We start from the raw sequence: 27486 nt of genomic DNA, 5'->3' as shown, positions 1-27486 counted from the left end.
CAGTATAAAGGCTATCCAGAATAGCCTTACATGAGAAAGAGTAAATTATTATTTAATAAACTTGCTTGCTTGTTATAGAAACTAGAGTTTTTATGAAAACCAATAAAACAAAACAATTGGACCCAAAATGTAATATTAATTAAAAAGCAAATATTTAATAACATATATAAAATCTGAAAATAGAAAATGATTCCACATGTTATACATGTAATAATAACATAAATGCCCATGGGATGATGGATAACAAATTAATGGATAGTTCCATTTTAAAGATGAAATCACAGTGTTGTGTGATTCTTGGAAACCTTTATTTATGCTTATAATGTTTTGTTTTATTTTTGCAGTTCAGAGTAAATTTTGTCAAAATGGTAACATGCCTCTAGGTGTCTAGTATCTTTAGAGAGCTGTCATTTCATTCTCTATTGTGAGAAGAGCTTTTCATTTAAACACATTTTAGGGACTTCAGAGGTAACTCAAGTAGTAAAGAAGTTGCACAATCAGGAGGAGAGGCTGGATTCCAACACCTGTATCACAAGGTAGGTCTGAGCATGCAGTAACTATAGCTTCAAAGACGACAGAGACAAGATCGCTGGTGATTACTTGTTTCTAACCTTCCAAAAATACGTGAGCCTCTAATTTAGTCAATGACCATGACTCACAGGAATAGGTATATGGAATAGATATATAGTGTCAGAGGACACTCAACACCATCTATTGGCTCCTATATATATCTACACACATACACACATACACATGCACACATGCATGCACTCACGCAAATACTCACATACACAGACACAAAAAACAAGGATTTTTGAAGAAATCATATGGAAATATATTAATGTAGAAGCTTCCAAAGACACACACACATTATTTATATCATCATATGTGCACACACATTAATATATATATATATGTATGTGTAATATATTACACACATATGTGATTATGTTTTGCATGTGCAAAATGAAATTACCCTACAACAAGATGACAACTCTGTCACTAGACAACATAAAGTAATACACAAACAACAAAACAAAAGAAAGGTCCTCCAAAAGCAGTGGTAGAAATAAGTTACCTTTACTGGAGCTGTTGGCAAGTAAGGTCTCATAGACCCCAAACATTACTGGCTATTACCAATGTTTTTTGTCTACATCCCAGAATGTAACAGTAAGATATCATTGTTGAAGACGCCATATTCTTAAATTATAGAACATAAATACATCAATCCAATACTCATATTCACTTGGATGCTTCATCAAACTTTCTAGGTAGCTGTCATAGTGCTGGAAATGTAATCATTAAGCTTTCCCAGGTGTGAACTCTAAGTACTACAGTCATGACTGGCCTGGAAAATATGGTCACTGGTTTAATTACGGCATGAATGTCTTTGGAGTAGCCAACCAATTTCTGATTAGATATAACGCCAAATTCACAACATGAAACCTAAACCTACCTTCATTTCTCAGGCCAAGAGCCTGGGGCTAAACAGTTCATAGTCCCTAGGGGAGAATCTATTATTATTATTATTATTATTATTATTATTATTATTCTGCTAAATTGACACAGGGTTAAGCTTACTCCTAATGACTTCTTCATAGGTTAGTGTATCTTTCAACTCTTGTATGGAAATTTCTTTTTTCAATAAATGGTGATTAACACAGAAACCTGCAATTGAGGGTCACTATCATATCATCTGTGAATAGAGATACTTTGACTTCTCTCTTTCCAGTTTGTATTTCATTTATCTTTTTTTTTAATTGTCTTATCACTCTAGCTAGAACTTCTTGTACTATATTGAAGAGATTTGGCAAGAGTGGTCGGTCAGCCTTGTCTTCTCCCTGAATTTAGTAGGATTGCTTTGAGTTTCTCTCCATTTAATTTGATGTTAGATATTGGCTTGCTGTATATTGTCTTTACTATGTTTAGCTATCAGCCTTATATCCCTGATCTCTCCAAGACTTTTATCATGAAGGCTTTTTCAGCATCCAATGAGATGATCATGTGATTTATTTTCTTTCAGGTTTATATGGTGGATTATGTTGATGGATTTTCATGTATTGAACTATCCTTGCTTTCCTGGTATAAAGTCTACTTGATCATGGTGGATGATGTATTTGATATGTTCTTGAATTTGGTTTGCAAGTATTTTATTGAGCATTTTTGCATCAATGTTCATGAGGGAGACTAGTCTAAAATTTTCTTTGTTGAATCTGTGTGGTTTAAGTATCAGGGTGACTGTGGCTTTTAGGCAATGTTCCTACTGTTTCTATTTTGTGGAATATTTTGAGGGGTACTGGTATTAGCTCTTCTTTGAAAATCTGGTACAATTCTGTGATAAAACCATCTGGCCCTGGGCTTTTTTTTTTTTTTTTTTTTGGTTGGGATACTTTTGATGACTGCTTCTATTTCCTTAGGGGTTATAGGAGTGTTTAAACTGTTTATGTAATCTTGATTTAACTTTGATAAGTAAAATCTATCCTGAAAATCATCCATTACCTTTAGGTTTTCCAATTTTGTGGAATACAGTCTTCAGAAGTAAGACCTAATGATTCTTTGGACTTTCTCAGGTCTGTTGTTATGTCCCCTTTTCATTTCTGCTTCTGTTAGTTTGGATATTATCTCTTTGCCTTATAGTTAGTTTGTCTGGGAGGTTTGTCTATCTTGTTGATTTTCTCAGAGAACCAGCTTTTGGTTTTTTGATTCTTTGTATTGTTCTCTTTGTTTCTAAGTTATTGATTTCATCCCTGAGTTTGATTATTTTTCTACAGTCTACTCCTCTTGGGTGTGTTTGCTTCTTTTTGTTCTAGAGCTTTTTAGATGTGCTTTTAAACTGCTAGAATGAGAACTCTCCAATTTTTTAAAGAAGCCACTTAGTGCTAAGAACTTTCCCCTTAACATTGCTTTTATTGTGTCCCATAAGCTTCGGTATGTTGTGCCTTCATTTTCACTGAATTATAAATAGTTTTTAATTTATTTATTTCATCCTTGACATAGTGGTCATTGAGTAGGAAGTTGTTCAATTACCATGAGTTCGTAGGTCTTCTGTTTCAGTTATTGTTGAGTGCCAGCTTTAATTCATGGTGGTTTGATAAGGTACAAGGGGTTATTTCAGTCTTCTTGCATCTGTTGAGGCTTGCTTTGTGACAGATTATATGGTCAGTTTTGGAGAAGGTTCCATGAGTTGCTGAACAGAATGTATATATCTTCTTATTTGGGTGAAATGTTCTGTGGATATCTTTTAGGTCCTCTTGATTCATGACATCTCTTAGTTTCATTATTTCTCTTTTTAGTTTCTGTCTCAATAAACACCTTCAGCAAAGTGCCTGGATATAAAAATAACAGCAACAAGTCAGTAGCACGCTTGTATGCAAAGGACAAACAGGCTGAGAAAACAACACCTTTCACAATAGCCACAAACAATATAAAATATCTGTGTGTTACTGTAACCAAGCAAGTAAAAGACCTGTATGACAGGAGCTTCAAGTCTCTGAAGAAAGAAATAGAAGATATCAGAAAATGGAAAGATCTTCCATGCTCTTGGATCAGTAGGATTAACATAGTAAAAATGGCCATCCTGCCAAAAGCAAGCTACAGATTCAATGCAATTTCCATCAAAATACGAACAAAGTTCTTTACAGACCTTGAAGGAACAATTCTCAACTTCATAGGGAAAAACAAAAATAAAAAAAATTCCAGAATAGCTAAAACAAATCTGTACAATAAAAGAACTTCTGGAGGTATCATCATCCCTGATCTCAAACTGTACTATAGAGAAACAGTAATAAAAATTGTATGGTACTGGCATAGAAATCGACTGGTGATCCATGGAATGGAATAGAATTGAAGATCTAGAAATAAATCCACACAGCTCTGGACACCAAAGCCATATAACAAAACAAACAAACAAACAAACAAACAAACAAAAAGATAGCATCTTCAATAAATGGTGCTGGTCTAACTGGATTTAGAAAAATGCAAATAGATCCATATTTTCCACCCTGCACTAAACTAAAGTCCAAAGGAATCAAAGACCTCAATATAAAACCAAACACACTAAATTTGTTAGAAGAAAAAATGGGGAAAAACCTTGATCTAATTGACACAGGAGACACCTTCCTGAACAGAACACCAACAGCTCAGGCTCTAAGATCAACAATTAATAAATGGGACCTTTTGAAACTGAAAAGTGTCTGTAAAGCAAAAGATACTGTCAACAAAACAAAACAACAGCAAACAAACCTGGAAATGATCTTCACCAATCCTACATATAACAGAGGTCTAATATCCACAATGTATAAAGATCTCAAGAAACTAACCACCAACATACCAAAAAATAAAATTAAAAAAAAAAGGACTACAGAGCTCAACAGATAATTCTCAACAAAGGAATGTAGGATGGCAGAGAAACATTTGAAAAATGCCCAGTGTCCTTAGTCATCAGGGAAATACAAATCAAAATGACTTTGAGATTCCATCTTATAAAATTATTTTTGTTGCTACTTCATTACTGTAATTTTGCTATTGTTGAGAAACATAATGTAAATATCCGTGTTCTCCAAGGGTTTTAGGTAGACCCTGAGACTGGTTGCTTGACCTCTGAGGAGTCACGACTCATGGGTTGAGCATCTCTTTTATAGATATTGTAACAGCGTGCACCAGACCTGTACAAGCTCAATTCAGACAAAATCTCAACAGGCAAGGGGAGGTGGGCAGGTTATCCCAGCCCTATTTGAGAAGCTATTGGCAAGTGATAGTGGCTTAGAGAGGGACAGTCGTTTTTCTTTAAAGGTTTGGTCTTTGTTAAGTCAACCACACTCCAGTGGAAGTCCATACATGCTAGGACATATGGGAAGCATAAATTGGACTTGATAGATTTGTGTTGTTGCTGTTGTTCTTTTCATTTTAAAATTAAAAAATATAGGATATAAAGTTGGGTGGATAAGAAGAGGGCATGGATGTGGGAGAAGTTATTACAGGAAGTAAATATGATCAAAGCACATTGTTCAAAATCCTCAAAGAACTAGTTTTTAACTGCAAAAGTTAAAACAATTAAACCTAAAATATGTTTAAACATCAACTTTAGATGACTAGCAGGGGTTTTGGGGGGCGAATATTTCAAATACTTGATGGAAGTCTTAAGCACTGTTCATTTAGCAAGCATGTAAAATCAGACTTAGGCATCAATTTTTAAGCTTTTGAAAGGTCATATTTCCTCCTTTCACTAAGAAAATGTACCCTACGTACAGAGTATGAATGTATGAGGAGCTTTGATATTGGAATCCCCTGAAAAATGCAATTTAGTGCCAAGTTTAGACAAATTATTCTCAAGTCCCCCTCCTCCTGGCAGGAGTTTTGAGACATACCCCCCGCAGAGAGCAGGTGTGTGTGCTCAAAAACCATTTACCTGGGAACAATGTGATCCTGATGTCTGCTGCTTCTTTGCTTCCTCGTCGAACATGGCCGTGTTTGCCTCACCTTGGACCTTACCCTTGTAATTTCCTGTCTAGTTTTTAGCTCCAGGCAAGCAGTATATGAGTACAAAGTTCTTGGATAGGCCCCATGAGCTTCTTGCTGCCAGTTTTTCATAGTGACTCTTGTCCAGACAGTTCACAGCTGGGCTGGGTGCCTACTGGAGGCCATGAATCTTGAAGCAGGATCAGGGATAGAGGGCCAGCTACCCCACTGGGCTCATTTCTGCAGCAGCAATGATAATTGGAAGCCTCAAGCAAAGTCAGAGTCTTTGAAGTTTATCTCTGTTCTTTCCACTCCTGTGTTGTTAATTTTTGTCATTCAGGTATGTTTCTGCTCATCTTTTAGGTACCGTGACCTCTGAACTATCCACTATAGAAACTACATGCTTTTATGCCCTCATTTTCACTTTAACTAAAACCTATTCACACCAGTGTGTTAATTTCCTGATGTTTTAACATACTTAAGCATTTTACCTCTAACTGATGAAGGACTTTCTCTCCACCAGTGGCAATGAGTTAACAACAACAAAAGTGTCAGGTTTAACAAAACAACAGTCAAATGTGTTAGTTATTAATTAGCTATTATTAAACAGCTAACACTTCCTTAGTATCTGATATATTCTGGACTCTCTTTAAGCTCTCTTAACATCCATTAGCACATCTCATCCTCACTAGCAATCTTAAAAAACAGGTGCTTTTCATTGTCCTTATTTTGCAAATGATGACACTAAGTCCCCCAGTGACAAAGCATCTTCCTAGGCTTCGTAAGACCATAAATAGGTTAAAAAATGTGAAAGCATCAATATCCCACTTTAGGAGAGATTTTGTGAGGGAAATTGGCTGCATAAATGCAATATACAGTGATGACCTGATTCCCCAACAACAAATGATAGCAAGGAAATGTGACAAGATTTCAATTGATCATATTTATTTGCACTAATAGAATAAGGAAATCTCTGCTTCTCTTACCAAATTTCCCTCATTAGCATTGTGAAGTCATCTCTCAAACAACCTTGGAGCAGGAATTAAGAGCTCTCTCCACAGCTATTAACTGGCTACAGGTATGGTCTTCAACATTTTTATTTAAATTCTCAGAGCTTTGTTTTTCTTGCATGTAAATCAAGGCAGAAAATTCATATTTGTAAAGGTTTATTTGTCCTTTGCAATAATCTTTCCATATAAGAAACATTCACAACCATGTTTACATCTTTTCACGATGGCATAATTTATTAAATAATGAATTCTCAAGATAGAGCAAGGTTCAACTCTCCAAATAGTTTTGCTTTCTTTGAAAACACTGGCCCAGGAAAATACAAACTCTTTTTATTCCAATCTTAATTATTAATACTAACTCTCTCATCATACATTACATATCATGCATTAAATCTCTATCTATCTATGATCCATTTATATCTATGTATCATCTATCTTTAGCTATCTAAGCTACATATCATCTATCTATCTAACTCTATCTATCTATCTATCTAGAATGTTACAGCATGGCATGGTCTGAATGTAGATTGAGGAGTGAAGTTTCAGAGAGGCCTGAATGGTGAAAGCTTTTAAAATGATGAGGATGCACAGTTTTCAGCATTGATGACAAATAGCTGAGTGGGAAATCACTGACATATCTGATGTGGCTGTTGGCCTCAGAGTTAAGCTACTACGGTTGCTGCTGAAGCATGGATTGGAGCAGAGCTGCTGGTTGGAGTCCAACTGCAAAGGAGAAAAGGTAGCGCTGACTGGGTCCAGAAAAGCAAATCAGCAAAGAATAAACGACAGGTCCTGATGGATGTGTAAGACAGTGGGCAGATGGCAATTCATTTAGGACGCATTAAGAGTGAAGCTCAGGCTGAGCTGAAGGCTATGGGAAATGAAGGGGTTTTCTGCCTGTTGGTCCTTGATACATGCCTAGAGTGATCGGATGAAAAGTCAGTGGGGGCTGTCACTATTATAGTATGAGTTTCTGCCTCTCTGTGTGTTCTAGAAGACATCTGTGCTCGTTATCTTTAGCCAACTTGATACAGACCAGAGTCACCTGGGAACAAAGTGTGTCAATTCAAGACTTATCTCGATTAGACTGGACTGTGGGTATGTCTGTGGTGCATTTTCTTGATCAATGATTGAACTGGGACATCCCAGCCCACTCTGGGTAATGCCATCCCTGAGTAGGTGGTCCTAGTTTGTATAAGGAAACAAGACGAGCAAACTGTGGAGATCAAGTCAATAAGGAGGATTCCTCTGGGGGTTCTTGTTTGAGTTCCTGTCCTGACCTCCCCCATTTATAGACTGTGACTGAGATGTGTAAGCCAAACAAACCTTACCTTTCCACATTGCTTTGGGTCATGGTGTTTATCATTGCAACAAAAAGCAAACAAAGACAAAGTTACAGCCTTTCCTCCATCTGTTGGTTCCAATAAGGCTTTGTGCCTGGTTTCTCTGATAGGATTTTAAAATGTTCATGTATCCTTATGGTCCCAATTTACCTCCGTGACTTCATACGTTGACAGATGGTGAAATTTACATGTCCAGCCTAAGCACAGTCCCTCTCCATTCTCATAATAGTCAAAAGCTGCTTGTAAAATGGAGTCTGTAAGAGCAAGAAGTCTGAGAAACTACTATTCTACACTCTATGGAGTAACTTGAGGACAAGGCAGAGTTGATCTTAATAGCTTTCTCTTTCTAGGCCCCACCCCTTGATCCCTTCCATCCATTAAACTCTTCTTTCTCTTCTCCCTTTCTACTACTTCCCCCTCTCTTTCTTTTTCTTTCTTTCAAGGATAGGGTCTCCCTCTGTAGTCCAAGTTGGACTTGAACTCATGTGAATCCTACTGTTTTAGCCTAATGCTAGAATTATAGTTATGAGTAATTTTTTCAATTATTAAAGATTTTTTTTCTGCTGCAATTGTCAGAGAATGATCTTGTTTTGGTTTTGTTGTTGATGTTTTTGAGGGAGTGTATGCTTTGTTACAATTATCAGCAACAGTTAAGAAGAGTACTTATTGCTATTGTAGAGGACATGGGTTCAGTTCCCAGCACCCACACCAGGTGGTTAACAAGAACCTCTAATTCCATTTCTAGGCAATATGACACACATTCTGCTCTCTAAGGGCAATTGAACATATGTAGTACAAGTAAACTTAATCAGGCATATACTCATGTGTACATTAGATTGATTAGATACATAGAAATGTAGATACATACATAAACAGATATAAATAGATAATGATGGTGATAATAAAGATAGATAAATAGATAATACAAAGTCTTTTACGGGTTGCTTCGTAAAAAGCACTAGCTTTTTTAAGAGTAGAAGAAGACCAATCCTAATGTCTGTGTCCACTCTTTCTTTTCATGTCCTTATACCAACATCTGAGTCTTGATCCATATTACACTGCCTCTGATTCTGTTCTGGAAATAGTAGTATGCTACTAATATGCATGGATGCTGGGATCCCATGGAAGGGGTCAATGATTTCCAAGTCAGCAGCAGAGAAGTAGCAGACATTGGAAAGGAGAAGTGGACTCTGAAGTGGACATGATAGACAAAACTTCAGACACTAAGTGGAAGATGTAGAAAATGGCAAGTGAAGGGGAACAATAAATTCACTTTGGAAAGACACATTCCAAGGGTGCAGTTCTAACATCAAAGTTCACTGCACCCTGAATGAGGATCAGGGCAAATCCTAGTGAGGCTGAGGAGCGATCAGAATCAGAAAGCAAGGAGACACATGAAGAACCTACAACTTAGGACACTATGCTTGGGCAGTGCCACTGACTGGACAAGAGCTAGAAGATCCAGGCTTAAATCTTGGTTATAGGTGAGATTCTGAACTTCAAGAAGATCAAGGTCTTTCTGGACATTCTAATATAGTGGAGTGAAGGATTCTTATTTCGGATATCTTATATGAGAGATTGTTGATCTCATCACATTTAGAGTCCCATGCTCTTCAATTTATTCTGATTAATCATGGGAGAATGCAGCAGTGTTTGATTTGTGAAGGATACAGATGCTCATTTTATGCTTGCCAGCTTTTCTGAGTGGTGGGGAAATGGTACTGCATCTCCTGCTGCACACCGCTTTCTTCCTTAGAAAAAAAGAGGCCATGACATGTGGGCAACTAATTATGACAGTTTCCTTGAATATTCTCCAAAGCAAAGGCTAAATTAGTGTTTATAGTACAACAGCCAAATTCACTTAGAGGCCAGCAGGAACCTGATAAAAATGACAGCTGTTGTAGGTGAAGAATTCTTAGTTTACCTGCTGGGACTGCCTGGGAATGCGATTGGAGTTTCTAAGGCACACTCTCTCTCTGTCTCTCTCTGCTTCCTCTCTGTCTCTCTCTCACACACACATTTTTCTTTCTTTTCAAAGTCTACTAAATTTAATGAAATTTACAATTACTTATTATCAGATAGGGACTGTTACACTATTCTTTCTGCTTTCTCTCCCCACCCCATGTCTATCTTTATTTTTAGTACTGCAAATTATGTTCTGTAGATCCATCTAGACAGCATACACATTCTTTGTTTTCCTGTCTCAATTACTGAATGAGATCTGAAATTCTCCAACTGAAATTACAACTTCTCTGCTTTTAGGGTCAGGTTGTAAAACACTACTTCATGGCTTAACTTCTTGACATAATCGGAATTCCACAGTCTTTCGTCATCTGCTTTAACCACGGTAAATGTAATTAGGCTCACTACCACGATCATTCTCTTTTCAACTTCTTGTTTTTGAGACATTGTCATACTTTTTTACCTCAGGCTGTGCTTCACCTTGTGGCAATTCTCCGGCCTCAGGCTCCCAGGTGCTGACAGGCATACTCGACTTCTTTTACTGAGCAAGTAAGTAAGTGAATAAATAAATAAATATATAGATACATAAGTTGATGCTGTTTTGAGCATAGACATGTTAAGTTTAGTAGATGTAACTTGCTATTAATATTGAAGGCATTAATACTGTGTTAATTTAAATTGTATGAATTAAACTTCAGGGTAAATATGTCATAATGGTAGCCTTTAAAAAATACAAATCACATTATATAGCCTGTGAGGATTATGTTTAGGAACAATATATACATATATGCATGTGCAATAATTAATGAAAAAAGAGGTCAAGCATTTGAAAGATAACGAGAAAGGCGACATGGGAGAGTTTGGAGGAAAGGAGCAAATTATGTAATTGTATTACAATCCCCCAAAGACTGCTCCCTCAAAAAAAAAAAAAAAAAAAAGACTGTATCCAGTCTCGCAGTCACAAAACTATTATGTACAGCACTTTAATCAATAAAAACTTAGATAATTAAAAAAGCCCAATTATAGAGTAATAAGGGAAACATTTTATTTTTCTCAAGTAATAAGGCTTATAACAGCATTCTTTTTATTGTCTTCTCTCTCTCTGTTTCTCTCTCTGTCTCTCTCTGTATGTATGTTTGCGCACTGTTCTAGGAACCTGCATATACCAGACAAGAGCTGTACCACAGAGCTACATCTTCAGTTCTCTTTAATTTTTATTTTGTGGCTGCTTTGTTTTTTGAGACAAAACTTCACATATCCCAGGCTGACCTCAAATTAGCTTTTATTTTTTCAGGAGGAGTATAGTCTTGAACTCCTGATCATCTTCCTTGTGTCCACTTTGCAAGTTGTGAGAGTATAATTGAGTACCACAACACTACCAGCATCTAACTAAGGTTAAAAAAAAAAAAACAAAAAAAAAACAGAAACTTGGCAGCCATATTGTTGTCACTGAATTGTAGTTATTCCTGTCATGTTGCATAAATATTCTCCTAAGATTTCCACTGGCATGCACCAGCATTGCCACCTTTGTAGTTTAGGCAGCCATTATTATCAACAATATTACAAGGACTTACTGGTCTGCTAGACTCCATGTTTTGTGCCCCAAAAAACCAACCTTTACCTAGTTTCACTGTTACTACCTTCATCATCACAGCTGCAACAGCTTGAAATTGTATGTATATATTACATACACACATATATGTAAACATAAATATAAATATATTATCTAGTTTTGTTAAGATACAAATGTCTTAAGTGTTAAGCCTCTTGAAACTTGGATCACATCTTTCTGGTCCCTTGCTTGATTTTTTCTTTATTATCATGGAAGTTTCATTCTGATTTATTTACTACCCACTTCACGGTTAATTTCACAGTAGTAAAGTAACAGGTTTGTTATTATCTCAACCTCTTGACATTGGTTTGGTTTGCCGTGTACCCTAACATGTGGTCAGCTTGGTAATGTTCTGTACCATTTGAGAACATTATATGTCATACAGTTATAGGTCCAGTATCTCCCTGTACCAGTAACCAGTTTGTTATTAGAGTTATCAGTTATTTTCTATATGTTCATGACAGTTCTCATCTACTTCTGCATTAGATACTGAGAGGTGCGTTAAAATATTCAATTGTGGAGCTCCTGTCCCCTCCAGGTCTGTCTCCCCCTTCTTCCTTAAGATTCCCTGCACTCTGCCCAAAGTTTGGCTATGAGCCTCAGCATCTGCTTTGATACCCTGCTGGAGAGAGTCTTTCAGAGGCCCTCTGTGGTAAGCTCCTGTCCTGTTCCTTGTCTTCTCCCACTTCCAATGTTTATCCTGTTTGCCCTTCTGAGTGAGGATTAAGCATTTTCCCCAGGATCCTCCTTGTTATTAAGCTTCTTTAGGAGTTTAGATATTAGTATGTTTATCCTGTATTATTCGGCTAATATCTACTTATAAGTGAGTATATACTTGGTGCGTCATTCTGCTTCTGGATTACCTCACTCAGGGTGATGTATTCTATTTCCATACATTTGCCTGCAAATTTCATGATTTCCTTGTTTTTAATAGCTTAATAGTATTCCATTGTGTAAATGTACCATAATTTCTGTATCCATTCCTCGGTTGAGGGACATCTAAGTTGTTTCCAGATTCTGGACTCAGGGGACCCTGCAGAGACTGATGAATCAACCAAGGACCATGCATGGAGAAGACAGAGACCCCCTGCTCAGATGTAGCCATGGGCAGTTCAGTCTCCATGGCGGTTCTCTAATAAGGGAACAGGGGCAGTCTCTAGCATAAACTCGGTTGCCTGCTCTTTGATCAATCCCCCTTGAATGGTGGCCTTACTAGGCCACAGAGAAAGACAATCTATACAATGTTGATGAGACATGATAGGCTAGATGGTAAAGGAGGAGGACCTCCCATATCAGTGGACTAGGGAAGGAACATGGGTGGGAAGAAGGATGGAGGATGGATTGGGAAGAGATGAGGAAGGGGACTACAGCAGGGATACAAAGTGAATAAATTGCAATAAGTAATAACAACAAAAGAAAAAAGAAAAATATCCATTGTGATTAAGGATCTTAGTTTTATTAGTTCTGTGACATGATTATGGCTATCACACCCAGACATTCCTGTGCTAGGAAGTCTATCTTCCATTTGGAGTTATAGAAATGTATAGATGTTTTAGAGGTGAAACCTTATGGGAGGTTGCTAGTACAATTGAGAACTGATGGGCGTGGAAGGGCTTGAAGGGAGAAGAGGGAAGAAGGTAATGGTATAATTAAATTTTAATGAAGTACAAAGGCCATTTTCTTTTGTAATGATTCTTCTTGATTACCAACCGGAGATACCAAGTACATATCTTAATATGTGGGTAAGTGTGTCCTCAGAGATGGTGAGGGCTAAAACTGTGTAGCAGTTTCTTCCACATTGAAACACCACTTCTGGAAGAGAGGAAGACAGCTCATCAGCCTCAGGCAATAAATGAAATCTGAAAGCCTCTGCAAAGTTGAAGTTTGTAAGATTCACAATCTGTAAACTGTTGTGGAGTAGAGGAGAATCTTCCCCCAGTCAGCCTCAGGTGAGTCCTGCAGGGAGCTCTAAAGTGATCACCCAGGCAGAGCTGGGCTTTTTAGCCTTGCAACCCTTTGCATCTCTCACTGTCTTGTAAATGACTCTCAGTCACATTAATGTAAGTAACCCTAGGAGACCCAGTGTTTCTTCAATTTGCAGTGTGGTAGAATCATTCCTTTGGTCTGTCACTGGAAGCCTATCTGGATGGAGTAGACATTTGTTCACATCTACCCAGGAAAAGCCCCTTAAGAGTAACCACACTAAATGTGGATGGTGTTATCGCAAATAATAGAAAAGGGAAAAAAAGAACATCAACTAGCATGGGCATTCTCTCTCCCTGCTTCCTGGCCTTAGGAACTGACAGGCTCTGCTTTTCACTTCCCCCCATGATGGACTAAAACCCCTGAGACCGTAAACTAAAGTAAATTTTTCTCTCTTCCAGGTTCTTTTGCCGGGTACTTTCTATGAGAATAAGTCTGACTAATACATCTTTAGCTTAAAAAACAAAAAGCAAACAACAAAAAATACCTGTGCATTGATTAAAGATGAATTCTCAAATTCATAATTATGTCCTCACGGTGAGGGTGTATCTTTATCAATATGAAACATCTCTTTATTTCTAATATTTCATACAGATAAAGTACTATCTAATATTAACACAGGAACAACATGGTAGATGTTTTACCTTAAAGATTTGTGTCTTTACATTTAAAGTCTCTTCTTAGCGACAGATGCTTGAGCTTTGCTTTGTTTCTCAGTGCAGCCACATTTTGTTTTCAATTGCATTTTTTATATTTATATTCAATGCAAGATTTGACCTATTTGGGGTAAGCCTGCCACCTTGTTAAACTTTACAGTTCTTCCACTTGGTCTAGTCTATGGTACTTGGATTTGTGCATTGTAATTTTGATTTGCCAAGAAGAACCAAAAAGTGCAAACAGCATGTTTTTTTGTAGAACTTTGTGATAGATAGTCACTATAATTCTAAATTTAAAACATAAGACTATTGGAAAAATCACCTTTCATAGTTAAGATCAATGCATTAAAAATGAGTGAAGACCTCTGATTTGGAGTGCTTTAATATTCATGACATGAGACCTATTGCTGGGTCCCTAAAAGAGTTCTTTTTTTATTTTGTATGGACACTTTAACACATTTTCAATATTTACTGTGATTTTTGTGGGGTTATTCAGTCTAGCAGAATTAAATGGCAATATAATATGTCAAATGCCTTCTCTAAGAGCCAGAACAATAGCCTTATGAAACCTCTGTAGAACAGTCTCACTAAAAATCAAAATCTATGGTTATAATTTGATAAGCCAAAGAAAGAAAAGGGAAAACATTCTCCATTGTAATTGTCTTGTAAACAATCCAAATTAAGGTATTACAGTTTTCAAAAGATGTTGGAACAAGTTGAGAAAATGGCATCTCATTTCACCAATCTATGTAAAACCAGATGTTATTACTTCATGGGTTAATTTGAAAACGTATGATAACAATCTAAATCGGAAATGTGCAGGTTTCAAGCACATTATTTTAAAGAGAAGATTAAGTGAAAGTACTGAAAAAGTACTTTGTAAGTAAATCAAAGAAAGTGAAAGTACTGAAAATTGGCTGTCAACAAAACAGAATAGACAGGAATTAAAATTAAACGAGGACATGGTTAGACTTTATAACTTGTAGCTCAGCTACTTTAAGATTAGGTTAGAGATCTTATTTAGCCATATAATATAGGACAAACATACTAAAATCTATAGTCCTAAAGAAGCTAAACACCAAGCGGGACCTGAGGGGAAAGGCTTAATCCTCATTCAGAAGGGCAAACAGGAATAGACATAAGAAAAAGAAGGTAGGGAACAGAACAAGAGCCTTCCACAGAGGGCCTCTGAAAGACTCTACTCAGCAGGGTATGGAAGCAGATGTTGAGACTCATAGCCAAACTTTGGGCAGAGTTCAGGGAATCTTATGGAAGAAAGGGGAGATAGAAAGATCTGGAAGGGACAGACCTCCACAAGGAGAGCAACAGAGCTAAATCATTTGGGCCCAGGGGTCCCTGCAGAGGCTCATGAATCAGTCAAGAACCATGCATGGCAGAGGACCTAGACTGCTTGCTCAGATGTAGCCCCGTTGGCAGCTCAGTGTCCATGCAGGTTCCCTAGTAAAGGGAGCAGGGGCAGTCATTGAGATGAACTCGGTTGCCTGCTCTTTGATCACCTCCCCCTGGTGAGGTGGTCTTAACTAGGTCACAGAGAAAGAGAAGCCAGACAGTAGTGATGAGACCTGATAGACTAGGTTCAGATAGTAGGGGAGGTTCTCCTCCCCTATCAGTGGACTAGGGAAGGAATACAGGGGGGAAGAAGGAGGGCAGTTGGAACCAGGAGGAGATGAGGGCAGAGGCTACAGCATGGATATAAAGTAAATAAATTTACCTGCAAATTTCTTGATTTCCTTATTTTTCATTGCTGAGTAATATTCCATTTTATAGATGTACCACAATTTCTGTATCCATTCTTCAGTTGAAGGACATCTGGGTTGTTTCCAGCTTCTGGCTATTACAAATAAAGCTGCTACAAACATGGTTGAGCAAATGTCCTTATTGTGTACTTGAGCCTCTTTCATGAAATTTTGCAGGCAAATGGTGGGAACTGGAAAGGATCATCCTGAGTGAGCTATCCCTGAAGCAGAAAGACACACACAGTATATACTCACTCACATAGACATATAATATAGGATAAACCTACTAAAATCTGTACATTTAAGAAACTAATCAAGAGGGAGGGCCCTGACTAAAATGTTCAATCCCCATCCTGAAAAGAAAAGAGGATGGACATCAGAAGAAGAAGAAAACAGGAAACAAGTTAAGAACCTGCCACAGAGGGCCTCTGAAAAGCTCTGCCCTGAAGATTATCAAAGCAGATGCTGAGACTTATGGCCAACTGCTGAACAGAGTGCATGAAATATGAAAGAAGAGGGAAATAGTATGATCTGGAGAGGATGGGAACTCCACAAGAGAGCAACAGAACCAGAAAATTTGAACACAGGGGTCTTTTCAGAGACTCATACTCCAACCAAGGACTATTCATGGAGATAACCTAGATCCCCTGCACAGATGTAGCCCAGGGCAGTTCAGTGTCCAAGTGAGTTCCATAGTAATGGGACGAGGGACTGCCTCTGACATAAACTGATTGGCCTGCTCTTTGATCACCTTCCCCTGAGGGGGGAGCAGCCTTATCAGGCCACAGAAGATGACAATTCAGTCACTCCTGATGAGATCTGATGGACTAAGATCAGAAGGAAGGAGAGGAGGACCTCCCTATAAATGGACTTGGGAAGGGGCATGGGTGAAGAAGGGTGAGGGGAGGTGGAATTAGGAGGGAAGGAGGGGGTTTATGGAGGGATACAAAGTGAATAAAGTGTAATTAATAAAAAAAATTAAATTATAAAAATAGAAGAGGAGGACCTCTATCAGGGAACTAGGGAAAAGGCATGGAGGAAGAAGAGGGAGGGTTTGTGGGACTGGGAGGGGCTTATGGGGGGATGCAGAATGAATAAAGTGTAATTGATGAAAAATTTTAAAAAAAAGGGAAAAAAATAATTTAAGAACCTTAAATGACTTTCAAAATTGGAGGAAAACATGGAGTTAGTCAATTGGCATGGAGCACGTCTCGCCCCTGGGGGCAATGGTCTCCTGAACCTACTCAGACCTCGGACACCACCACTGCTAGTTCTAGAACTGACGCAGGATGTTCCAACGAGGGGTTAAGGCTTCTCATAATATTTCCTATAAGCTCACACCTGTTTGTCTATATCCCCCATTTTTATTCATTATTAGCCAGATAGAGCCAAGTAATTGTGGTAATGATACTTGCTTTTTTGCCCAATGCTGGAATGCTAGTAAATTTAGGTATGCCCTGGTTACTCGCATGCCTCACTGGGTGCCTGTGCCCATTGATGCCCCTCACGCTATGACTCTCTTCAGACAGAAAAGGGATCTTGGAACTACAGCCACCATTGTTACTACCATCTCATTGGCGGCTGTTGGAGCTACCACCAGGGCATTAGCCATGAGTCATACTAGGCAGACTGCTCAGACCCTGAATAATCATTTAGCCAATGTAGCTCATGCCTTAGTTGTACATAAAGGAATTAATGCTCAACTAAAAGGAAGCTTGATGGTGTTCAATCAGAGGATTGACCTCTTGCAGGAGCAAATTGATACCCTATGGCAAATCGCTCAACCTGGCTGTCAATGAAAGTATGCTGGACTTTGTGTCACTAGCATATAACATGAGAATTTTTCCTGTGCTGCAAATCTGTCTAAACAATTGTCTAGCTATATTTTAGGTAATTGGACTAGAGAATTCGATACTACGATGGAGCAGCTGAGAGTGGCCATTAAATTCTACCAGAGTGGACGCAGGAGTAGCCACAGGATTATCAACATGGATTGCTGCAGCCATGAATCATCTGAAGGAATGGGCGGGCATGGGAGCGTTAGCAGGCCTTCTGGTGCTGGTCTCCTTGGTTTGCCTGTGGTATATATGCAAGATTAGAGTCTCACAACAGTGTGATGCAGCCATGATCATTCAGGCCTTTACAGCCATTGAAGCAGGACATTCTCCCCAAGCATGGTTGGATACCATAAAAAGCTAAAATGATACGCTCAGGATGCGAGGCTAAGCACTGCACTCAGGGTCAGCCGACCCAGAGAAGAGCATGTCTGATTGCATGCGGGTTGATGCCCCAGGTCCCGCCTCTGAGAAAAAGGTATCAGACGGGTCTGATGCTCTTTGGGTGGATGACACCTAAATGAACATCGGTACAAAGTCCCAATTTATTTCTAATATCAGAGATCAGACCTCTACTCTTGCCTGATGCGTCTAAAACAAAAAGGGGGAACTGTAGAGAGCTGCGGAATGCTATGCCTTAAAGATGGAGCTGGTTTCCGCCTTCCACCTTCCCGATGGTGAGTGCTCTCTGTCACGAACAATTCCACATTTGGCTAAGGCTGAGGATCTGGCTTGCTTCCATGTATGTGGACCTATCTGCATTGCCCCCGTGGCACGCCTGGGTTGGCTACCCAGAGGCTATTTAAGCTGTGGGCTGGCTTTCCCCAGGGTCCGAGGATTGTTCAAGGTTCCTGAATAAACTGCATTGAAAAAAAATTAAATTATAAAAATAGAAGGGGAGGACCTTCTATCAGGGAACTAGGGAAAAGACATGGAGGAAAAAGAGGGAGGGTTTGTGGGACTGGGAGGAGACGAAGGAGAGGGCTACAAAGTGAATAAATTGTAATAAATAAATAAATAAATAAATAAAATTTAAAAAGTAAATAAATTTTAATTAGAAAAAAAAAAGAATTGTTTATAGAAAGCTGGGAGTTATTTCGGAAGAAACAGTTCCTCACTGAGACTTAACAGAGTAAAACATAACATTCTCTTTGATTAGTCAATGAGTTCCCCAGCCATGGACTCTTTTTTTATGTGGAGGGCCACAAGTCCAAACAGAAAGCTGCTGATAACATCACCTTGCACCATATCTTCCATGGAAGATCATTACTATAGTTTAAAGGTCTTACTGGGTAAAACTCTTGATGACATTTTACCCCAGAAGCCAATACATCAAATCTGCTACTATAGGTTAGCCATTACTGAGGAGACTTCCAGTTCAGGTCCTGCTTGAATATCTGTGTGTTTTTTTAATTTTTTTAATATAATTAATTTAATTTAATTTTATTTTATTTGCATTAGGGTGAAGGTGTCAAATCTTGGAATTTGCATTACAGACAGTTTTAAGTTCCCATGTGGATGCTGGGAATTGAACCCAGGTCCTTTGGAAGAGCAGACAGTGCTCTTAACCACTGAGCCATCTCTCCAGCCCCGAATATCTGTGTTTTATGGCCAAATTGTAGTGTCTTTAGTTGTAGGGTCTACAATTTGATGGTAAGTCCTTATTACTGAATTAAAATCTTGTAAGAGATGTGAAATTATAAGGACAAACTTATTCTCAGAACTAAGCTCATTCCAACATGAGAGAACAAAATAGCAGAACAGAACCTTTTAAAATTATTTTTGTGATTGTGTGTCTGTGGGCACACTACTCTGTGTGTGTAGAGGCCAAAAGACAAAGTGTGGGATTTGATTCTCTTCTACTGTTCAAGGCCCAGGCACGGAATTCAGGTCTCGTCAGGCTCAGTAGCACTTTTACCTCCTAACCCATTTTATCCACATTACCCCAATAAAAATCTTAAAGCTGGTTGTGGTGGCATCTGTATTCCCAGCATCTCTGAGGCTAAAATAAGAGAATCGCCCTGAGTGTAAAACAAGACCTTATCTACAAAAAGGATATGGTGTAAAGGGTTGAAAACTAGGTGTCAAAGCTTCTCAAATGACTTTTAATTATTGAAACTTGGAGAAAGTGGGTCTTCCAACTTCCATCTCAGCCTCAGATCCCACCCCATCCAAAAGATGAAATACAACAGGTTGGTTTCTATGGTTGCGTTTTGCTTTAGAGTTACAAGGTGTCAGCAGATATGATGTATGATATATGGATATTTTCCCCCTCCAAAATCAAATTCTATACTTGCTTTAGCATCTGAGAAGCAAGCAATATGACAAGTGGCCTTTCCTTTAAATCCTCTAAATAATAGTGGGCTTCTCCTGGGGTCACTCCTTACATAAGTAAATAGTGAATGTTTAGGGCTTGAATCCTGAGAGAGTAACTAAACCACCTCCCTCACTGCTGGAAACCTCAACCATGAAGGGGAAACTATTATGTAAATGATCCACAGATGTTCAGCCACTGTCTATAGTAACAGATAACAAGGTCTTTACCTGGTTTGCATAGATGCTCAAGTGAAGTGCTATTTAAACTCACTTTTAAAGATAGACAGTATTGTACAGGTAGATGAAACAGAGGAATATTTCTGGGGCAAATGACACATGAGGCTGTGTAGATGACTGAAAGATTTAGTAGGTTCTGAACATTGTCAATAAAAGGAAAAATTGGTCTTATCATTTTTGTTATTAAACAAATAGAAGTGATGGGCACTTTCATGTTTTCATGCATCCTATTTATTAGACATTGAACTTTTACCCATTATGCATTGCTTCCAGTGAATACGATTCTTCAACATTCAATTTTTAATGGTAAGGAAAATCCTCCAACCCTAATCCTTCTTTTCTTCCCATCATGTCATATTTTTAATATTGTCAATGGTGTTGATGTCCCCGCTGTTCCCTTAAGCATGACACTCAACTCCTTTAGCTCTCTTTTAAACTGTAGCAATGCCGCTCCACGCAGTGCCCACCAGATGGTAATGAAGAGCAGTCTGGCTGCATGCATTACCACTGGGCTATGTTCGGGCTTCACGGGTTTGTGGGGAAAATTAGTTCTGTTCAATGGCTGGCAGGCTAGGGTACACCTATGATACTCGGAATGTTTAGTTTATGTGCCTCTCACTTGTGTGACACATTCTGTATCTAGGAGAAAATATGAAAAGAGAGAAAAGGGCATAAAAGAGCCTACCACTATGCATTTTCTTAAGAGTTATTATGATTTAAACATTTGAAATGCCAAAATGTTTGTGTCTAGAACTATGAGTGAACATCGAAACATCAGGCTAATGTGCTGTTTCATTCTAATTACGACTATTTCTCAAGTATTGATCACTTCATGTCACTCTCTAAAGTAAACTGATAGAAAAGCATACCTATGCAAACACTTACCATACAGTTGCAGAAAATACGGAGTAAATTCTATGTTTCTGATTTTTTTAAACCTATTTAATTGTCAAATAAATTCAGTCACTGATATTCTCCCAAAGTTTTTTTTCCAAATTTTTATTTTTTGTTAATTACAGTTTATTCACTTTGTATCCCAGCTGTAGCCCCCTCTCTCATTCCCTCCCAATTCCTACCCATCCTCCCTCATCTCCTCCCTGCCCCTCTCTAAGTCCACTGATGGGGGATGGTCCTTCTCCCCTTCCATCTGACCATAGCCTATCAGGTCTCATCAGGACTGCATTGTCTTCCTCTGTGGCCTAGCAAAATTGCTCCTCCCTTGGGGTGGGGGAGGAGGTCAAAGAGCCAGTGGATACTAGACCTATAAGATAGGATACTAAAATCTATACACATAAAGAAGCTAAACAAGAAGGAGGACCCAAGATAAAACGATCAGTCCTCACTTAGAAAGACAAATGGGATGGACATTGAAAGTAGGAGAAAACAAAATACAGGACAGGACCCTAACATAAAGGGCCTCTGAAAGACTCTACCTAGCAGTGTATCAAAGCAGATGCTGAGACTCATAACCAAACCATCGGCAGAGTGCAGGGAATCATATGAAAGAAGGGGGATTTAGTAAGACCTGGAGAGGACAGGAGCTCCACAAGGACCAAATATATCTGGGCACAGGGGTCTTTTCTGAGACTGATTCTCCAACCAAGGACCATGCATGGATATAACCTAGAACCCCTACTCAGACGTAGCCCATGGCAGCTCAGTATCTAAGTGGGTTTTCTTTAATAAGGGGAACAGGAACTGTTTCCCTAAGTTTATAAGGTACGATTTTAAGGTTTGTATGGGTACCTTCATTTGTGTGTGTGTGTGTGTGTGTGTAAGTGAATGGGGGTGTCCACCAATGCCCTTGAGTTGGAGTTACAGATGGCCATGGGCAGCCTGTGTGGGAGCAGAGAAACAACCTCAAGTCCTCTGCAAGAACAGCAAACATTCTTAGCCACTGAGCCCTCTCTCCAGCCCCCAAAGTGGTATTTTCTTCCATTTTGCAAAGGTTTAGGCCATTTTATACTTAAAATGTATGTTTTTAAAATTGTAGTAATTAAGTAATTATGTTAAAATAATTTGCTTCCACTTGCTGGCAGTTTTCACTTCCCAAGATTTTATAACACAGGTGCTGTATTTGATAAAAATATTAAAGGGACCCAATTAAAATATGATGACTAATTTAAAATCTAAACTTTAGTGCATGTATATTTTATATTTATACATGCTCCTATGTCATGAGTGATCGTCTTTTGCCTAAAATTCATCATTTAAAGACCAATAACAGGATAATCTGTCACAAGATTCAAGTTTCTTTAGAAATTTAGCATTTTCTTTGGAACAAATAATTGGCATTTGAAAAGAAATAAAAATATATAATTTAATTCAAACATTGAAATTTATCAGAACCTAAAAGATTAGATGAATTTTTAATCTGCTATTCCTGTTATTTATGCCACCATTCTCCAACGAAATAGAAGCAATGAGATGTAGAAAATCTATTATCTATCATCTTCCATTTATCCATCCACATGTAAAATTACTTATTTTTTATCAATGTCTGGGTATGCATGAGTATGCATGTGCCAAAATAGGCTAAAAGAGGTTGTCAGACCCCTCAAGTTGAGGGTCCACCCAATGTGGGTCTGGGAACAGAAATCTGGTCTTTTGCAAAAGCAGTAAGTGCTCTTAACCACTGAGCCATCTCTCCAGGCCAATGCATCCGAACTTTAAAGAACTGACGCATGTCAAGCATGGTGGTACACACCTTTCATTGCAGGGTGCAAGAAACACAAGCAAGTGGGTGACTAAGAATCCAAGGCCAGCATGGTCTTACACATTGTGTTCCTGGCCAACAAAGGCTACACAGTGACATCCTGTCTCTAAAACAACCGAATTAACTCCTGACCTGGATAAGCCAAATCTGAGCTAGATTGGCTTGGGCATCTAAGACAGCAGTAATATCACAACTCATGACCACAGCAGAAATCTCTTTTCCAGCAGAGTTAGCCATTGTCTACAGAGATCTCCAAGCCATTGAATGAGACACAGCCTCAGCATGGGAGGTAATCTTATTTATTCAGTGTCTAACTATTTTAGTTTTAATCTTATCATATGAGACTGGATTTACTCGGAGTGATATGGCTATAGAGTAATTTTAATTTTGCTTATAAAAACAACTTTTGTAGGAACATCTACAGTATTTTACCAGATATATGTGTACTGTGATTTTGTGCAGCTGACCCAAAATTAACCAATACAGTAAATTAAATGGTCTTAATTTTTCTCACCCTTGTGGAAGGAATGATGTGGGTATCTAAAACAAGCACAGGCTCATAACTACTCCTCAAACATGGCCACCCCATTGTGAATTATCTTTGCACAAATCCCATTAGATGTCATAGCATGCTCACACCAATATAAAGATGTTCTATATTTTGAAAATTTTAGTTAAGAAGTCTTCAGCTTCAGCCTGACTGTTGGGGTGGACAGACAGTATCTGGGGAGCCTCACTATTCTTAGACCATCATCCTGTAAGGAAGTGCAAGCTAACTAAAATAGAAGACAGAGACAGTGGAGGAGACACAACTAGCAACCAATCCCTCTGCGGTTTTTTTGGATAGCCTGGCTAGATGCCGTACAAATATAAAGCAATGTCTAACTCCCTGAACAGGCATAGGAAAATCCCAGTGGAGCTGCTGTTTAACTGTAGTAGGATTATGGCCCTCCATGGAGAATTGCTATAGCTACACTACAAATGCTGCGAGAGACCATCCTAAGACATTGTTTTTAACACAACGAGTTTTATACTAGTTCGCTGCACACCGGCAGTTGTTCAAAACAAACAAACAAAACCAACCAACCAAAAACAAAGCAAACAACAACAAGAAGCCCCAGGAAAAGAACATTCGAGTCCTTACCACTGTCTCTGAAAAATGTGGACATTTTTCTTATTTCCTTCAGATTTTTTTTCCACTGAAACAAGGAATTACATAGTCAAAGCAGGAAATGTTCCTCATCTTTACTTTATTCATTCTTTTCCCTTTCATAAATATTTACTTTCTAAAATTTTGTTTTTTTTTTTTTCTTTCCATGCAAACTTGCTCAAGATGCTAGATTCATGCCTGTGAGCAAGTCTCGGTGTTATTTTTCACTTTGCTATTTTTAAATGAATCCCTTCCGGAAAGCCTTTTTATGCCCTTTGTTTTGCAGACATTGCAGCAGATATCTCTGGTAGATGGATGGGTGGATGGACGGGTACATAGGACCTATCCCTCTCATAAACTCTTAGCGTTCACCACCTTGTCACATAGCAAGCAGGATTCCTCTAAAGCCAAGGCTGTGCTACCCTGGTTTTAAGTCTCCAAAACGATGAGCTACACAACCCAGCCTTAGATATTTTGGTATGGCTAAATTAAATTGGAACAGTGTGTTATATCACAGTACTCTGTGTCCACTACAACATAGCTCCTCATTCACTTCCCCCATTAAATACTGTATAACATTTTGTTTAAAGTTTTCTACCTTTAACAACTAAAACACACGCTACATGCTTCCTTATGAAAAAAAAAAATTGGGGTATTTTAATGGTCTGTGAATTAGGCATGAGATTTCTTGGTACAAGACACAGCATTATAGTTATCACATAGTAACAACTTCAGTTTTTTTCAGCATCTGTAGATGATGTCTATGTTTTCTCCACTAGTTACTGCCAGGAGACGTTGAATTGTACATGACTTGATGACTGGTTTCTTCAGAAAGTTGAAGATATGCATCTATACCACATAGATTTATTGACACAGGTAAGGGAATATTTATTCTAACAGTTGGTACTCTGTGTGAACTGTGTAGAATATTGACACACAAATAATTATGGGTTTTTGGAGGAGTTCTTTGGGGGTTTTAATGAGAATGCCCTCCACCGACTCTAGCATTTGAACATTTGGTATCCAGTTGGAGGTGTTTGGGATGTTTAGGAGGGAGTACATCACTGGGGGTGGATTTAAGAGTCTGAGGACATGCCATTTTTTTTTTAAATCTCTCTGCTTCTTACTTGAGGTTCAAGAAGTGGGCTCTCAGCTCTCAGCTCTCAGCTCTCAGCTCTGGCTGCCTTGGCTCTGCTTTGCCACCATGGACACTAAGCCTCTGGAACTGTAGTGCAAATAAACTCCACCTTCTGGAAATTACCCTGTTCATGGTGTTCTATAAAAGTAACCAGCACGGCTTCTACACTTACCGTGAACTCGTTTAATTACTCAAGTTCTAACAAAAAGTATCATTCTCTGTTATGAACCATGCACAAAGAAGCAGACAGACTATTTGGTTATTCCTCTACCAGAGTTCACTGGTCTTTAAAATATATTCTTCTTATTCCCTAGGAAACATTAGACTTTAAAATAAATCAGAAGTTTGTATTGGAAGTAGAGTTTTTACTAGTAAAGTATTGTGGGATTTTAGGGACCATTAAGTACAAAAGCAAGGTGTAACTGCCAAACTCACTTACAGATAAATATACAATATATTTAGTAATTCAAAATCCCTAAGAATGTCGACTTTGTAAATGTCATGTACAGATATTATTCAGATGAGATCCAAACACTGCCCAAATATTATTTATTTTTTCAAAAAAATAAAAACCACACTAATACCACTAAGTCTATAACACGTATATTTCAAAAATAATGGAAGTCCTTTCAGTGTAGCAGAGACTTGACACAACTATTATAGAAATGGCTAGGAACTGAACTACAGCGTGACCTAGCAATCCCACTGCTGGTCAATACACGCTATAGCAACAACACCGGCCACTGGGAGCACCGTGTTTATTGTATGCAATGTGCGGAGGGTGTGCGTGGATAGTGCTTCCGTGGCATGTTTGCAGGATACAGGGAATTCTTTGATTGTTTCCCTGAAAGAAAGAGGTTACATTGCACCAGAGTTGGTAAGATAGACCTCTGACTCAGGGAGTCACCAATGATTTGTCCCAATTACACTTACTGAGAGCCTACCGCACCCTGGGCTACAACAAGAGAGAAACACAGAGGAACGACAGACCTCCAGCATGAGAGTCTAAATTACGGTCCACAGGAGAAGGATCTCAGAGATTGAACTGTGAAGACTCCAATAAATTTCACCAGGCAGCAATTCAGAATGCGGACTCCTAAGGGAGCCCAGAGCTCTTCACTCTATAGACACTATCTGCCTTCCTTTGGAAAGAAAAAAAAAATTAAGAAATTGACTCAATTAAGCACCCCCCTCCCCCACAGAATGCTTAGAATGCTTTTTAATTTTTTTCATATGCCAGGCCCCACTAATCAGTCATTAGCATTGTAAACAGAACACAACGGGTGTCTGGTTCCAGGGATATTATATTACGGAAATTACTTATGCCATTGACACCTATCATATGTAAATAGTTGTTTCATATGCATCGTAAATGACATCCCCTCAACTAACTGGTGTTATTTTTAAAGGCCTGTTTCAAGTCATTGTTTTTATTCCATAAAACATTAAAGAAATCCTGCTTAGAGCTCGCTCTCTCTTTCCCCCTTCCTCCCTCAATCCCTCCCTCCCAAGTCTCTTTCCCTCCAGCCCTTCCAATCCTCCTTTCCTCCATCCTTCTATGCTCTCCCCTCTTTCTCTTTTCCTTTCTGCCCACCCAGCCTCCTTTGCCTCCCTCAGTCAACTTCTGGAGTTCAATCAGTTCCATTCTGAAAGAGAAGGGTTTCAAGAGGTCACAGGTCTCTATGCCCCTAGCTCCTTGGTAGAGTGGCAAGGGGAGGGCCTGAGTGTGTGCTGAGCGGGGTAGGTCAAAGTAAGGAAATTTGTTATCATTAAAACGGCATCTCGACAGATGCCATTGGCAGTGTTCTCCAGTAACTTCCCAAAAGTTTGGCACAAGTCCACCCAGGTTAGTAGGAAGAATCAGGCAGCTCAGCGTCCTGGCCGCTAAAGGCAAGGTCCCAAAGGCTGTTGTACCAACAAGGTACATGTCCCACCGCCACACCCCGCAATCCCTGTCATCCCGCCCTTTCTCCACCTACATCTTCCGCAGTGGGCACCAGCATGCCCTCATACAACCCATGAGAAAGGCGCTTCATTATTTCCAGCCATCAAGCACTGTGAAAGGAAGGGGGTCGACAGAAAGAAGTCAGCCAGGACCAGTCGCAGGAAACCCACTTGAGGTTGTGGAATCGCTGACCCGGGGAGCAGGGTCGAAGGACCCTGGGTAGCGTCCCCTGAGTTACAGGTTGGAACCAACTTGCCTAGCTTCCAGTGGCAGGAGCTCCCAAGTTCACCAGCGAACAGCGCGCGCAGGCAAGACAAGGTAAGGTGCTGGAGCCGAGCGCCGGGCTCCGGCTCGCCCTGGGCGGGAGCA

The 27486-nt window shown here is 39.0% G+C and overlaps 1 long non-coding RNA gene across 5 annotated transcripts; it reads right to left on the bottom strand.

The window, feature by feature from the left end:
* Positions 1-1509: 1509 nt before the first annotated feature.
* LOC132653167 (uncharacterized) lies at positions 1510-27473 on the bottom strand. Of its 5 annotated transcripts, XR_009590908.1 has the most exons (7): positions 27152-27229; positions 26163-26314; positions 24029-24083; positions 15756-16001; positions 10236-10313; positions 5408-9561; positions 1510-3326 (listed from the first exon to the last, which is right to left on the bottom strand). It is a non-coding gene; the product is annotated as an uncharacterized LOC132653167 (long non-coding RNA). The 5 variants fall into 5 exon arrangements; XR_009590907.1 differs by lacking the exons at positions 24029-24083; positions 27152-27229 and adding an exon at positions 27370-27473 and having other exon boundaries at positions 1511-3326; positions 26163-26310; XR_009590906.1 differs by lacking the exon at positions 24029-24083 and having other exon boundaries at positions 1511-3326.
* Between the last annotated feature and the right edge of the window lie 13 nt (positions 27474-27486).

Source organism: Meriones unguiculatus, chromosome 3 (assembly GCF_030254825.1).
Source record: "Meriones unguiculatus strain TT.TT164.6M chromosome 3, Bangor_MerUng_6.1, whole genome shotgun sequence".
Classification (NCBI taxonomy): domain Eukaryota; kingdom Metazoa; phylum Chordata; class Mammalia; order Rodentia; family Muridae; genus Meriones; species Meriones unguiculatus.
Note: the sequence above shows the minus strand (reverse complement) of the source record. Positions and strands in the feature narration are given on the sequence as shown.